The sequence below is a fragment of the Macrotis lagotis genome, chromosome X (assembly GCF_037893015.1).
Source record: "Macrotis lagotis isolate mMagLag1 chromosome X, bilby.v1.9.chrom.fasta, whole genome shotgun sequence".
In the NCBI taxonomy this organism is placed as follows: Eukaryota; Metazoa; Chordata; class Mammalia; order Peramelemorphia; family Peramelidae; genus Macrotis; species Macrotis lagotis.
In genome coordinates, this window is record NC_133666.1 from 494,075,619 (window position 1) to 494,088,881 (window position 13,263).

Below are 13,263 nucleotides of genomic sequence, written 5' to 3' on the forward strand. Positions count from 1 at the left end.
GAATCATCTGAATGGGGGAAGTGGGGAGCCTAAGATCATTAGGGACAGGATACAAACAAAAAATAAAATAAAATATGCTATTGGACTTTCTTTTTTAAAAAATGCAGAGAAGGAAGCCCTTAAAGAAACATAAACAAATAGGATAGCTTTGAAAGCTTACTGGTTAAATTTAGGACATCCTTTAAATGAAAAGAAGGTTATACAGAATAGAGATCTGCAGTCAAATAGAATTCTTTTTTCTATTCTACAATACAAATTAAAATGTTTATTTGGTGTTAGATTTGGATAAAAAATAGATTTTAAAAACGGAATGTTCTTGTTTTGTATTCTTCTTAAAGTTCAATCTTTTCTGAGTCTTTATGAATCCATTTGGTGGTTTCATGGCAAAGATACTGGAGTTGTCTGCCATTTCTTTCTCTACTTCATTTGCCAAAATGAGACAAATGACTTGCCTGGGGTCACATAGCCACGAAGTGTCTGAGGCCAGATTTGAACTTAGAAAGACTGACTCCAGAACTGAACACTTTATCCACTGAACCATCTTTCTCAGAAAATACTAAAAATAAAGTTACCTCTTTTTAATTTATAGATTATTGCAAGATCTGTTTTATCTAAAACAATGTGGAAGGTATTTTCTCTGGGTATTTTCTCTGTCTACAGCGTCTGGAATACTTTTCCTCTCAGTTTTTTTTTTTTTTTTTTGGCAAGGCAAATGGGTTAAGTGGCTTGCCCAAGGCCACACAGCTAGGTGATTTGTTGTGGCTTTCTTCACCTTGGGGCCCACAGTGAGGACCTCCCTCCTGGAGGGGAGCTTAGAATAAGGAGTCAAGCCACCACTCCCTTATGCCTCCAGCTCAAAATTTATTACTGCTTAGCTTCTACATTTATACTGTTATGTCGTCTGGGGTAGAAAGAAGAAAATTGAGGGAATGGGGATGCAAAAGCATTGTACGTGTAGCATCTTGCATTACAGGATAAGGGTGTACATTAGCGGGGGAGGTGGTAAAACACAGCTGTGTCTTGTGCCCTTGGGCTGTGGGATGGAATGTCCAGCTCCCAAGGACTCTGGTGCACCTTATCTCAGGGCAGCATGCCAGCTCCTGAGACTGTCCAGGTGGCAGTTTACTTGGAAATGATTTATGTCATGGCTGTTAGAATAGCTTGTGTTCCCACAGTGATTATTGTGTCTGATGTCAGATTTTAACTCAGGTATTCCTGACTCCAGGGTCAGTGCTCTATCCACTGCGCCACCTAGCTGCCCCTTCCCTGAATTCTTTTAAGTTCCCTACTAGAAATCCCATTTTCTTCTGGAAGCAGTTTTTCCTACTATGGCAAACCATCTTATTTCTAGTACCTTCCCTCTTTTGCTTTTTTTTTTTTTTTTTAAGTTTTACATGGTTTCATTTTATTCAGTTTGGATGTAATCTCTTCCAGAGTTAACTCTACTTCAGCTTGTAGATGAAATGAAAATGTAGAAAGGTCCACTTCATATTGTTGGCACATTTGTAGGCATCTCTTCCCTTATTCGACTCAGGTTAACTAGCAAACATAATTTTAGATTCCAGTTTCACAGGCAGTCAACTGCAGGAAAAGTCTATCCGAAGAGTCTTATGCTGAAAAGTAACCTAAGACCAGGCAATGATCTCTACAATGATCCTTGAGGTACAACTGTAGCAAGTTACTGAAATTTGAGCTTAGAAAACATTAGACCAAGAGGAATTCTCTCTCAAATGGGTTTAAATGCATTTTATTTTAGACAACCTACATGACATGTTTTTAAAAACAATGCCTCCACTCCAAATAAATCAAGGTCAAAAATAAAGGGAATAAAGCTCAAGATGACATCAGTCCAAGTTTGTCCAAGTCCTGGTGGTTGTGTAGATGACAAAAAGCAGCAGCCAGTTATGATGACAGGTGATTCAAAGTAATCAGCTGAATTTGTTAACATTTCTCCATTTCTAAAGCATCCTTAAAGAAAATCATATATGGGGTCACACCATCCTCATGGAAGTCTAGGAGAGCCACCATGCCATCTGGATTCATGTTTTCACCTATGAAGAACTGATAGTTTTTAAAATTAGCAAGGATATGTTTGATTTGTTCTGCAGCTCCCGTCATAAAAGGTTTTACTCTATCTGGCTTGTTTTCTTCAAGTCTGCCTTTGATTGATTTCATGTAGTCTTTGATGTACTTTTTGTAGGACTCTTTTGTGAAACTAGTTTCTTGCAGATGATGGTTTATTACTATATCAACTCCATTGATTACGGTGGCATCTGTTCCTTCACCCTCAGGACCTTCAGCAGAGGCATTTCCACCAATGAGTGAATCATCAATGGTACCCTCTGTCCTACTGACCATCTTCCCCTCCACCTCCAGGCACAGCCCGTTCGCGATCTCCCGGATCTTGTAAATGTTGGAGAACATCTCATCTTGGCTGATGAGTTCCTGGTAGATGATCAGGGAGGCAGCGGCTGCGGCCGGAGCTCGGTGTGAGCGCTGGGGGGAGGGGAGCGGGCGGAAAAGCACTCTTTTGCTTTTTTAAAAAAAATCCTCAGCACTTAGCACTATAATTGACACATAATAGTCACTTAATGAATGTTTATTGACTGTCTGATACATCTTCTTCTGTGCACTTAATCAGCTTCTCTCCTAGTTTAGACATCCCTTATCTCTTATGTGGATTGTTTTATTCAATTAATTAATTTAATGCAAAGATAGTTTTCAACCTTCATCTTTTGCAAGTCTTTAAGTTCTACATTTTTCTACTACTCTCCCTTCCCACTACAGCAAACAATTTGAGATAGGTTGTACATGTGCAATCAAGTTTAACATATTTCCATATTAGTCATGATGTGAAAAAAGTATTAGAACCAAAGGGAAAAATAATCATGAGAAGGAAAAAAAAACCCCAATGTTCTACATTCTGAATCCATAGTTTCTTCTGGATGTGGATAGTCTTTTCCTTAACAAGTCTCTCAGGATTGTCCTTGATCACTGAAGTGCTGAGAGAAATTGTAGCCATCATAGTTGATCACCTCACAATATTGCTGTTAATGTGTACAAGGTTCTCCGGTTTTTGCCCTTTTCACTCAGCATTAGTTCATCCAAGTTTCCCCAGGCTTTTCTAAAGTCACATCCTCATGACTTCTTATAGAACTGTAGTATTCCATTACATTCATATGCCATATCTGTATTGCCCATTTCCCAACTGATGAGCCTTAGAAGGAGCACTTAGCAAAAATATCTATTAATTAACCTTAGTCTTACAGTGTCTTTCTTCTTCTGTATTCCTTTTAATTAGGTCTCTTTTTGCTTTTTTTGTCTGAGATCAGGATTTGTTAACCTTTTTTTTTACCCTTCAATTGAAGTTTAATATATTCTGCTCCAGCCTTTTACTTTTATGTGTGTATTTTATTTTTTACTTTATGTGTGTTATGTGTCTCTACTTCAAATGTGTTTCTTATAAATAATGTATTGTTGGGTTCCGGTTTTTAATCCACTCTGCTATTTGATTTCATTTTATTCCATTTCATCCAAATCACATTCACAGTTAATATTACTAATTTTGTATTTCCCTCTATTCTTTCTTTTTCCCCCCTTTCAACTTTTCTATCTTTCTCCTTATCCTTCCTCACCATTTTTTGCTTCCAATGCTGCCTTATTGTATCTTTCCTTTGTTTTTTTCCTTATTATATAATCTCTTCCATTCATATACCACTCTAATTTTAAATCAGTAACAGATGGTTTTGAAGACTGCTGCTTTGTAATATAGTTGAGTTCTGGAAGTTCTGTTTCCTTTGTCATTTCCTCTTTTCATGATTTCTCTCGATTGTCAAACTTGTTTTTTTCAAAAGATTTTTTTTAGCAAGTTTTACAAAATAACTCTTCGATAATTTGATTGCTAGCATAAAGTATAAATTAATTTTGGTAATTTCATTATTTTTATTTTATTGATTCAGCCCAATCATGGACTCTGAATAGTCCTTTAGGTATTTAGTTTGTTTTTCCTTTTTTCCTTTTATAATGAAATCTATTCTATTATTATTATTATTATTTTTAGTATTTAGTTTTTGCAAGGCAGTGGGGTTCAGTGACTTGCTGAAGGTGACATAGCTAGGTAATTATTAAGTGTCTGAGACCAGATGTGAACTGAAGTGCTCTTGACTCCAGGGTTGGTGCTCTATCCATTGCGCCACCTAGCCGCCCCTTATTTGTATTTTCTTCAACTTAATACTCCACCTACCATCTTTTTACCATTGTACTTGCTATCCCCCCATGATTTCTGCCCCCATCATCTCTGCCTCTGATTTCCTTCAGGGCTCGGCTCAAATCTCAGGTCCAGTTTCAGTTTTGGGGGGTTAATTTTTTCAGCCCTTTCGACAATTATTGCCTTCCCCTGAGAGTACCTTCTAATTTACTACATATGTAATATGCATGTATTTAGTTTTTATAGATCTCTCCTATTCTATATGAGCTTGAATGTCAGAAATTTTGTTTTTACTTTCTTTTTATTCTTAGCATCTAATACAATTCCTGGTAGCAAATATAATAAGCTTTTTGTCTAATGTGAATTTTTAATTTTAATACAGTTTTCTTAGTTTTTAATGTGATTAGAAATGTGTCAAAGATAATGGTCTTTCAATACAGGATTCCTTTGACTTCAATTGTGGAATTAGAACTTAAGGACTTGAAGAAGGAAGGCACCAAGTATCTACCATTTTTACCAAATTGCTGTAATGTCTTTGGCAAAGTTGGAATAGCAATTGGACCTCATTTAAATCATCATTGCAATTGTCTCTTGTGGGGTGGTCAGTGGCTAGTATTTGCCCTCCTCATTAAATAAAACAATACAAAAAAACCCCACCAAACTACTCCGTGATCTATGGGAAAGTGACCAAGATAAAGTAGCTGGTACAGAAACATCTGAGAAAGGGTTGACATTAGTGTGAGTCTTAAGAGCACAGTTGATCTAGGTTCTGGTTCCTGTTCTGACCTGCACCCAATATAAAATCTGGACAAGTCAAATAACCTTTTTGTATCTTAGTTTCCTTATCTATATAATGAGATTCAGAGTACATGTACCATTTTCCTTACCAAATTGTTGTATGGAGAGCATATTGTGATGTATAAATCACTTCATTATCTTCATCTTCCTCTTAATTATTGCTGACTCAGTTTTCTGCATTTTCTAAGCTACCAATACTTAGCTACTTGTAATTTTTTCCTCATCTTCCTATTTTTTTTCCTGGCAAAGATTAAGCATATTTTATGCTGCAAGTTTTCCTTATTATACAATTTGAGTTTTTATCAAAATCAACGGCACTTTAATTAAGGAATTATTATTGGTCTTATCTCATTTACTTTGCTTTCTAATAAGAATTTAACGTTTTAAAAACCCTTATGGAATCACTAGTTTTACTGTAGATGCCCTGTCTAAAACCTTTCCTCCCAACCACTCCTCCCTCACAATTTTTCTTGATTTTCATTAAATTAATAAAGTGGTAATATGAGTAAAGGAAGTATATAAGGTGTCAGTGATTTGGAAGTAAATATATTTTGAATTTTTAGAGTTATGCAAATTAGCATACTATAGGACTTAGAGCTGTGATTTTCTTGGTGTAGGAACTTCTGTTAATGTGAGTTGTAAAAGTTCTCAGCAAATTGTGGTGTAGAATACTGAGAAATTATATGACTTTCCTCAGGGCATAGTATGTATCAAAGGTATAAGGTTAAAGAAATTAGAATTCTACAATTCAAAATATAATTCAGAGAAAAGCTATCCTCTCTCAGTACTTCCCAGTTCTATGTTGAGGATCAAAATAGATAATATTCATCAAGTGCTTAGCAAATTGTTTGGTCCATATTAGGTACTGTATAAATACTAGTTATTGGCTATTTTAGCAGTCTTGCTAGTCTATCTTTTAATGATAACTTTCAAGTTTCCAAGTGCAGTCTTTCCAATCTGCTTTCATTTTTGCTTGGGATACATAATGTATAAAAATTAATTAAAATGGAGCTAGAAAAAATACATTGAATAAAGCTAATAACCCACAAAAGTTTATTGTAATGTGATTGTCTTTACAAAAAAAATAGAAATAAAAGGCTCTGCAGTTGATGTGATACAATACTGTGTTAATGACTGTGCTGTTTTAAAGAGCTTTACACTTTAGAGGCAGCTTAAGTGTAGAACTATAGAGCATAACAGTTGAGAGGATAACTTTAAAATTTAATAGGATATGTACCCAAACTCATAAGTTGACATGTAAGTTAAAGGTTCCCTCAACAGCCTTCTCTGATACCCCTTAATTCACATTAAGTTTTAGATGTTATAATAGGTGGGCAACATTTTCTCCCTCTCCCCTGAGGAGAATGTTTTATTCCTTGATACTTACAGGAATATGGGTCCCAGTAGTTTGCCCAGGAAAATAAAACACAAATTAGCTTTTAATGCAGAGTGCAATATCCTAAAAAGCTACATTGTTTTTTTTTTTTTTTTGACTACAACACGACAGAGTTCTCTTGTGAAGGGAGGTGATTAGATTTTGCTGTTATGAATCAGGTCTTTAGTTGTTCAGCCATAGTTTCTAAGCTTAAATTATTTAAATGTTAATGACACATTAAAATGCCTGTTAGTTTTTCAGGATATAAATGAAAATGATTTCTTTTATAATTGTGATCATTGAGAAATTATATAGAATATGGCACTGCTGTATATCCTGCCATTGTTTTATGTATACTGTTTAGCAATTAACTAAAATCTTACTAGAAAAAAAGTTAATTAAAAATTAAACGATGAATTAAAACTTAAATTATGCAAAACTAATAAGCAATATTACCAAGACCAACAATTAATATGCTGCAATATAGTCAAGAAAAATGCTAACATTTTAACTTTTGTTTTATGTCTGAATCACAAACTGCAGTGCATGCTATTTTGGCATTTCTTTTGAAGAGGTTAGCATGCCTGTATTAAGATATAAATCAATGGCTTACAGTTTCTATTGCTTACAGAACTTATCACAGATTAAAAACCTTGATAATTCAAAAAGCCACATTTAGTAGAAAAATACAATTGTTTTTCAGTTAATGTAATATCATACCTCTACATATGATTGCATTTATGCATTATAATATACAAATCAGTAATGCACAGAAGCTTCTGATAAGTTCTGAAGTAATTTATTACCGGCACTGTGAAGACTTTTATGCTTTGTATATGTGAAACTCATATAATTTTATTCTAATGGTAATTATTAAAATTTTGCACTTCAACAGTTTTCTGCAGAGATGTATATTAAGAAATGCTAAGACCTTTGAATTTTAGATAAATGTTGTCTCGGTAAAAATTTCTTATTCTTATAAAGTAGAAGTAGTAACTTATTGAGGTTTCCTTGTATAATTCACTCTAGGAAAATCAGTTATATAAAAAATCCAGTTTTATATATTTTGTTTTTAAAGGGTGGCTTTGACAAGTGCTTTCACCTCAAGCGTATTTTGTGTATACATGTGTGTATGTATGTATATGTGAATACACATATATAACCATAGATTCCTCATTGAAGACAAGTTAATGAAACTTATGAAGAATTACCCTGGAGAATCCTAAAGTGCCCAAATCAGTTGGAACAGATTTCAAGAGAAGAGTATATACTCATTTTGGATAAAGGGTAGCAAGAAAGTTAAAATCAAATATTTGTGTATGTCTATGTATGAGGCCTTGTGAGTGCTGGTCATTGGAGTTATAAAGACAAATGTAAGATCCTGCTTTTCAAAAACATTTGTTTTTCTTGGGGTGAGAGTCTGAGGTATGTGATGCAGCACAGGATGCAACATACTCTTAAATAAGTAAATAAAAATACACTTAAAGAGTTAATACAAAGTATTTTAGTGGGAGAATAGATGCTTATAACTAGGGTTTAATGGGGTTCAGAGGCTGTCTAATCCAACATACATGTGAAGAAAGTAAAACCTAAAGAGATTCAACGACTTGCTTCAGAAAGTCACATAAACATTTATTCAAAGTGTGAGGATACAAATTTCAGTCTTCTTAATTCTTTCCATTTTGCCTCATTGATGTTGGGCCCTTACCTAATTCTTGTCATTATCTAAGAATTCTTCATTTTTTTTTTTGGAAACAGTATTTTCATTTATTTTTATTTTTTAAAGGTTTTATTTATTTTTTTACATATTATTCAAATATTCTTTTTTTTAACATTTTAACTTTATTTGTTTTCCAATTATATGCAATAGTAATATGTACCCATCACTTTTTTGCAAGGCTCTGAATTCTAGAATCCCCCCAGCCACACACACACACACACACACACACACACACACACACACAAACATACACACAAAGAAAAGGCTGTCTGACAGTCTCTCTACATTGTTTCCATGCTATACATTGATGTAAATTGAATGGTATAGAGTAAACATAAAGAATAAACATAACCCCCCCCCCCCCCAGAAGATGACAAACCTCAAGGGGAGCGAGAGAGAACATGAATGAGAGTGAGAGTGAGAGCGAGAGCAGAGAGAGAGAGAGAGAGAGAGAGAGAGAGAGAGAGAGAGAGAGAGAGAGAGAGTTGTACTTCAGTCTTTGTTCAGATTTCAATGGCTCTGTCTCTGGGGTGAGTTGCTTTTTTATCATAAAGTCCACCAGAGAAGTTGCTTCAATATTTTTCTCAAAGTTGCTATTACTAGCTGTACCTCCAATCTATTTCTCCCCACTCTCATTTATTCTATTCTCTCTCTCCTATCATCCTGGCTCTGTCCAAAAGTGTGTTGAATCTGAGTACCCTCTCCCTTGATCTTCCCTCTCTTCTATCACCTGTTCCCCCCTTCCCTCCCCCATTCCCCTTCATCCCATCCCTTTCTTCCCATCCTTCTCCAGAAGATAGACTTCCTCACCCTATTAAGGGTGTATGTCATTTCCTCCCTGAGCCATTTCCAATGAGAATGAAGGTTCACTCATTCCCCCTTGCCTCAACCCCCTCCACTTCCTTGAAAAAGCTTTTTCTTGATTCTTAATGTGAAATCTCTCAGCTTCTTCTTCATCTCCTTTTCCTTCCTCCCAGTACTTTGCCCCATCATCCATTGACTCCACCCTTTTACCACATCATACCATTATATTCTGCTCCTTCCTATGTCCTGTCTATATGTGCTCCTTCTAACAACTCTTATAAATGAGAAAGTTCAATATCTTTTTCCCATGCAGGAATACAAATAGTTCAACATCATGAAGTTCCTCTCTATGGTTCACCAGAGTCCTGTACTTGGAGATCAGACTTTCTGTTAAGCTCTGGTCATCTCAATAGGAAAGTCTGAAAGTCCTGCTTCATTAAAAGTCCATCTTTTTTCCTGAAAGAGGATGTTTGGTTTTGCTGGGTAGTTGATTCTCGGTTGTAAACCAAGATCTTTTGCCTTCTGGAATATAATTTCCAATCCCTATGAACCCGTAATGTAGATGCTGTCAGATCCTGTGTAATTCTGACTATGGAGCCTCGGTAGTAAAATTGTTTCTGGCAGCTTTTAGAATTTTCTCTTTGATTTGGGAGATTTGGAATTTGCCTATAATATTCCTGGAAGTTTTTCTTTTGGGATCTCTTTCATGGGGTGACTGATAAATTCTCTCAATTTCTATTTTGCCCTCTGCTTCTAGGATCTTAGGGCAATTTTGCTGTATTATTTCTTGAAAATTGAAGTCTAGGCTCTTCTCCTGGTCGTGGCTTTCAGATAGCATAGTAATTTTAAAATTATTTCTTCTGGATCTGTATTCGAGGTCAATTCTTTTTCCAATGAGATATTTCACATTTTCTTCTAATTTTTTGGCTTTTTTGGCAGAATTTTATTTCTTCCTGTTTTCTTGCAAAGTCATCATCTTCCTTTAGTTCCATTTTGCATTTGAAGGAGTTATTTTCTTCAGAGAGCTTTTTTATCTCCTTTTCCAGCTGGACAATTCTGCTTTTTTAAGGCATTCTTCTCCTCATTTGGCTTTTGTTTTGCTTTTTCCATAGGCCTAAACTGGTTTTTAACATTATTTTCCTCAGTACTTTTTTTGTGTATCTTTCACCAAGCTTTTGATTTTGTTTTCATGATTTTTCTGCATCGCTCTCATTTCTCCTCCCAATTTTTCCTCCACCTTCCTTAATTGCTTTTCAAAGTCTTTTGGGATCATCCATATTCTGTTTCTCTTGGAGGTTTTGGATACAGAAACTATGATTTTGTCATCATCTGAGTATGTGTTTCGATCTTCCATGGGACTAAAGTAATTCTCCATGGTCAGATTCTTCTTTTTCTGTTGTTTACTCATTTCCTCAGCCCAAAAGTAATTTACAGCACTTCCAAGGTTTTGGGGTTGTTGGTTTTTTTTGGGGGGGGTCACCCCACTGGGACCTTTATTTCTCCAAGGTCTTATGCTCTCTAGCTTGTGCTCTGCTGCACTAGCCTCTGCCCTGGGGCTATAAGGAGAGATCCAGCTTGGTTGTTTAGTATGGAAGTCCAAACTGTAATATGTGAGTGCAGGCAAACAGCAGAGTCCTACCCCAGGCAGAGCAGAGAAATCTCTGCAGACTTCCCTTACCGTCTCTGGGGGTGCAAGCTGCTATCTCCCGATTCTCGCTGCAGATTCTGCAGCCAGTGCTCCCTCTCTCCACACTCACCCAGGTGCAGCAGAGTTCTCTCCCCACCCCTTCAAGCTGTTGCTGGTGATCTTTGGGCTGTGCTGAGCTGGATTGGGCTGGACTGGGCTGTGCTGAACTGCGCCATGGCTTTTTTTCCAACCCCTGGTCCAGGTGAAACACAGCTTTCCCGTGGAACTTCTAAGTTATCTTGGCCTGGGAAAATGTATCACTCAGTCTTTCTGTGGGTTCTACCCCTCTAAATTTTGGCTAGAGCCATCCTTTTTTTTGGGGGGGGCTCAGATTTTCTGGGAAATGCTGCATTTACACTGCCATTTTGGCTCTGCCCATTCAAATATTCTTGTTTAAGCATAAATATAACGCCCTTCTCCCCCATAAAAAATATAAAACCTCACGAGAAATAAAGTGAAAGAAAGAGGAAAAAAAAGTGCTTTAGTGTGTGTCCCAATACCATCAGCTCTGTTTTGGGTAGATCACATTCTTTATCATAAGTCCATCATAGAAGTCACTTCCATATTTTTCCACAGTTGCTGTTACTGATTGTAACTCCCTATATCCATTCCTCCCCACTACCATCTATTATTTTTTTTCTTCTCTCCTTTTACTTTATCCCTCTTCAAAAATGTACTGTGGGTGTGGGTACCTGGTAGTGAAACAGACAGAGCAGCAGCCCTGGGGCCAGGAGGCCTGGAGCCCACATCCCACCCCAGAGAACCAGCAACCACCCTGCCCCATGGTCCTAGACAGGTCATCCCATCCCAGCACCATGCAAAAAGTAAAAAAGGTTATGTATTATATCTGACTAACCTCTCCTATGATCCTCCCTCTTCTCTATCACCCCCTCCCCCTCCCCTCTCCCATCTCCCTTCTCTCCTTTTTCCTCTAGATGTCTATACCCTATTGCGTGTGTATGCTGTTTCCTCTCTGAGTCATTTCTGATGAGAATGAAGATTTCATTATTCCCCCTTGCCTTCCCCACTTCCATATCATTCCAAAAGCTAAATGGAATAACTTTTATATGAAATATCTTAGCCTTTCTCTTACTTCCAGTACATTTCCCTTTCACCCATTGACTCCATTTTTACAATATATCTTCAAATTCAACTCTTTTCTGTGTTTCATCTGTAAAAGCTCCTTCTACCTGCTCTATTAATTGAGAAGGTTCATATGAGTATTATGAGTATCATCTTTCCATGCAGGAATACATGCAGTTCATCATCATTGAGGCCATCATAATTTACCCTTCTCATCCACTCTCTCTATGCTTCACCTGAGTCTTGTACTTGAAGATCAAACTTTTTGTTCAGCTCCAGTTGTTTCAACAGGAACATTTGAAATTCCCCTGTTGTTTTTTCAATGAGATATTTCATATTTTCTTCTAATTTTTCATTCTTTTGGTATTGAACTATTGTGACTTTATTTCTTGCAAAATCATCAGTTTCCTTTCACTCCATTCTACATCTGAAGGATGTGTTTTCCTCAGAGAGCTTTCTTATCTCCTTTTTCATCTGGCCAATTCTGCTTTTTAAAGCATTCTTCTTCTCCTCAATAACTTTTTGAACTGTTTTATCCCGTTGACCTAAGCTGTTATTTTCTGCAGCATCTTTTTGGATCTCCTTGACTAAGCTATTCCAGGGACAGAGGACAGACCTCAGCAGTCTCCCTCCACTCCCTTACCTTCCATGGGCTGAGCACTCAGGATGCAGCTGCCTGGAAGCTCCTGCTGGGTGACTCCAGGAGCCCATTTCTGTTTCCTGGATGTGGACAGCTGCTGCTGCTGTTACCATATTGAGTGTTACGGCACACTTAGGGCCTGGGCTTTGTGCTTGCTCTGGCAGAGGTCTCCTTGCTGATCTTCCAAATTGTGCTTGTTGCTCCCTGGGGTGCAGGTCAGGTAACTGCCTCTGTTGCCAGGATTTGCTGCTCTCAGGCACCCTGGGACTGTTCCTGGGAAGCTGAACTTCTTCACTCTGGTGCAGCCACCCCTCCAGTCTGTGGAACAGAGATTTTCCACTATTTTCAAGGTTGCCTTGGACTGGAGAATTGCCTCACTGGATCTTTCTTTGGGTTCTGTCTCTTGAAAATTTAGAGTCATAATTTTAAGGTTTTTCAAATATTTTGGAGAGAGCTCTTAAGAGAGGCTCTTCTCCTGCAGTCATTTTGGCTCAGCCCCCTAAAAACCCTAAGAATCTTCATTAAAATTTCACTATATATAACTTCAAGTTTTATTTGATTAGACATGATATTTGTTTTCATGGATTCTAAAGAATCCAAAAGAAAGAGGAGAGGGTCCAGGACATTTTGCCTATCAAGAAAGACCAGTTTAAGCATCCAAGGCAGAGAGAACTTTAAGGAAAGAAGCAGTGGTCAAAAGTGTTCCTTACAAACTTCAGAAAGATAAAGGCTTCAAAAAGACCTTATGTAAACTATATAAGGGTTTTTTTTTTGTGTTGTTTTCATTTTTTATAAGGCAAAGGTGTTAAGTGACTTGCCCAAGGTCACACAGGTAGGTAATTAAGTGTCTCAGGGCTGGATTTGAACTCATGTTTTTCTGACTCCAGGACCCTGCTCCATCCTCTGTGCCATCTAGCTGCTCCAATAAGGATTTTTTTTTTAGTTTAAG

The 13,263-nt window shown here is 37.0% G+C and overlaps 1 protein-coding gene and 1 pseudogene across 6 annotated transcripts in view; one reads left to right on the forward strand and one right to left on the reverse strand.

Moving 5' to 3' along the window:
• Window positions 1–13,263, forward strand: part of ZNF407 (zinc finger protein 407) — a 654,777-nt gene that overhangs the window by 165,215 nt on the left and 476,299 nt on the right. The gene's annotated exons all lie outside the window — the stretch shown is intronic.
• LOC141498330 (translationally-controlled tumor protein homolog pseudogene) lies at window positions 1,739–2,454 on the reverse strand (annotated as a pseudogene).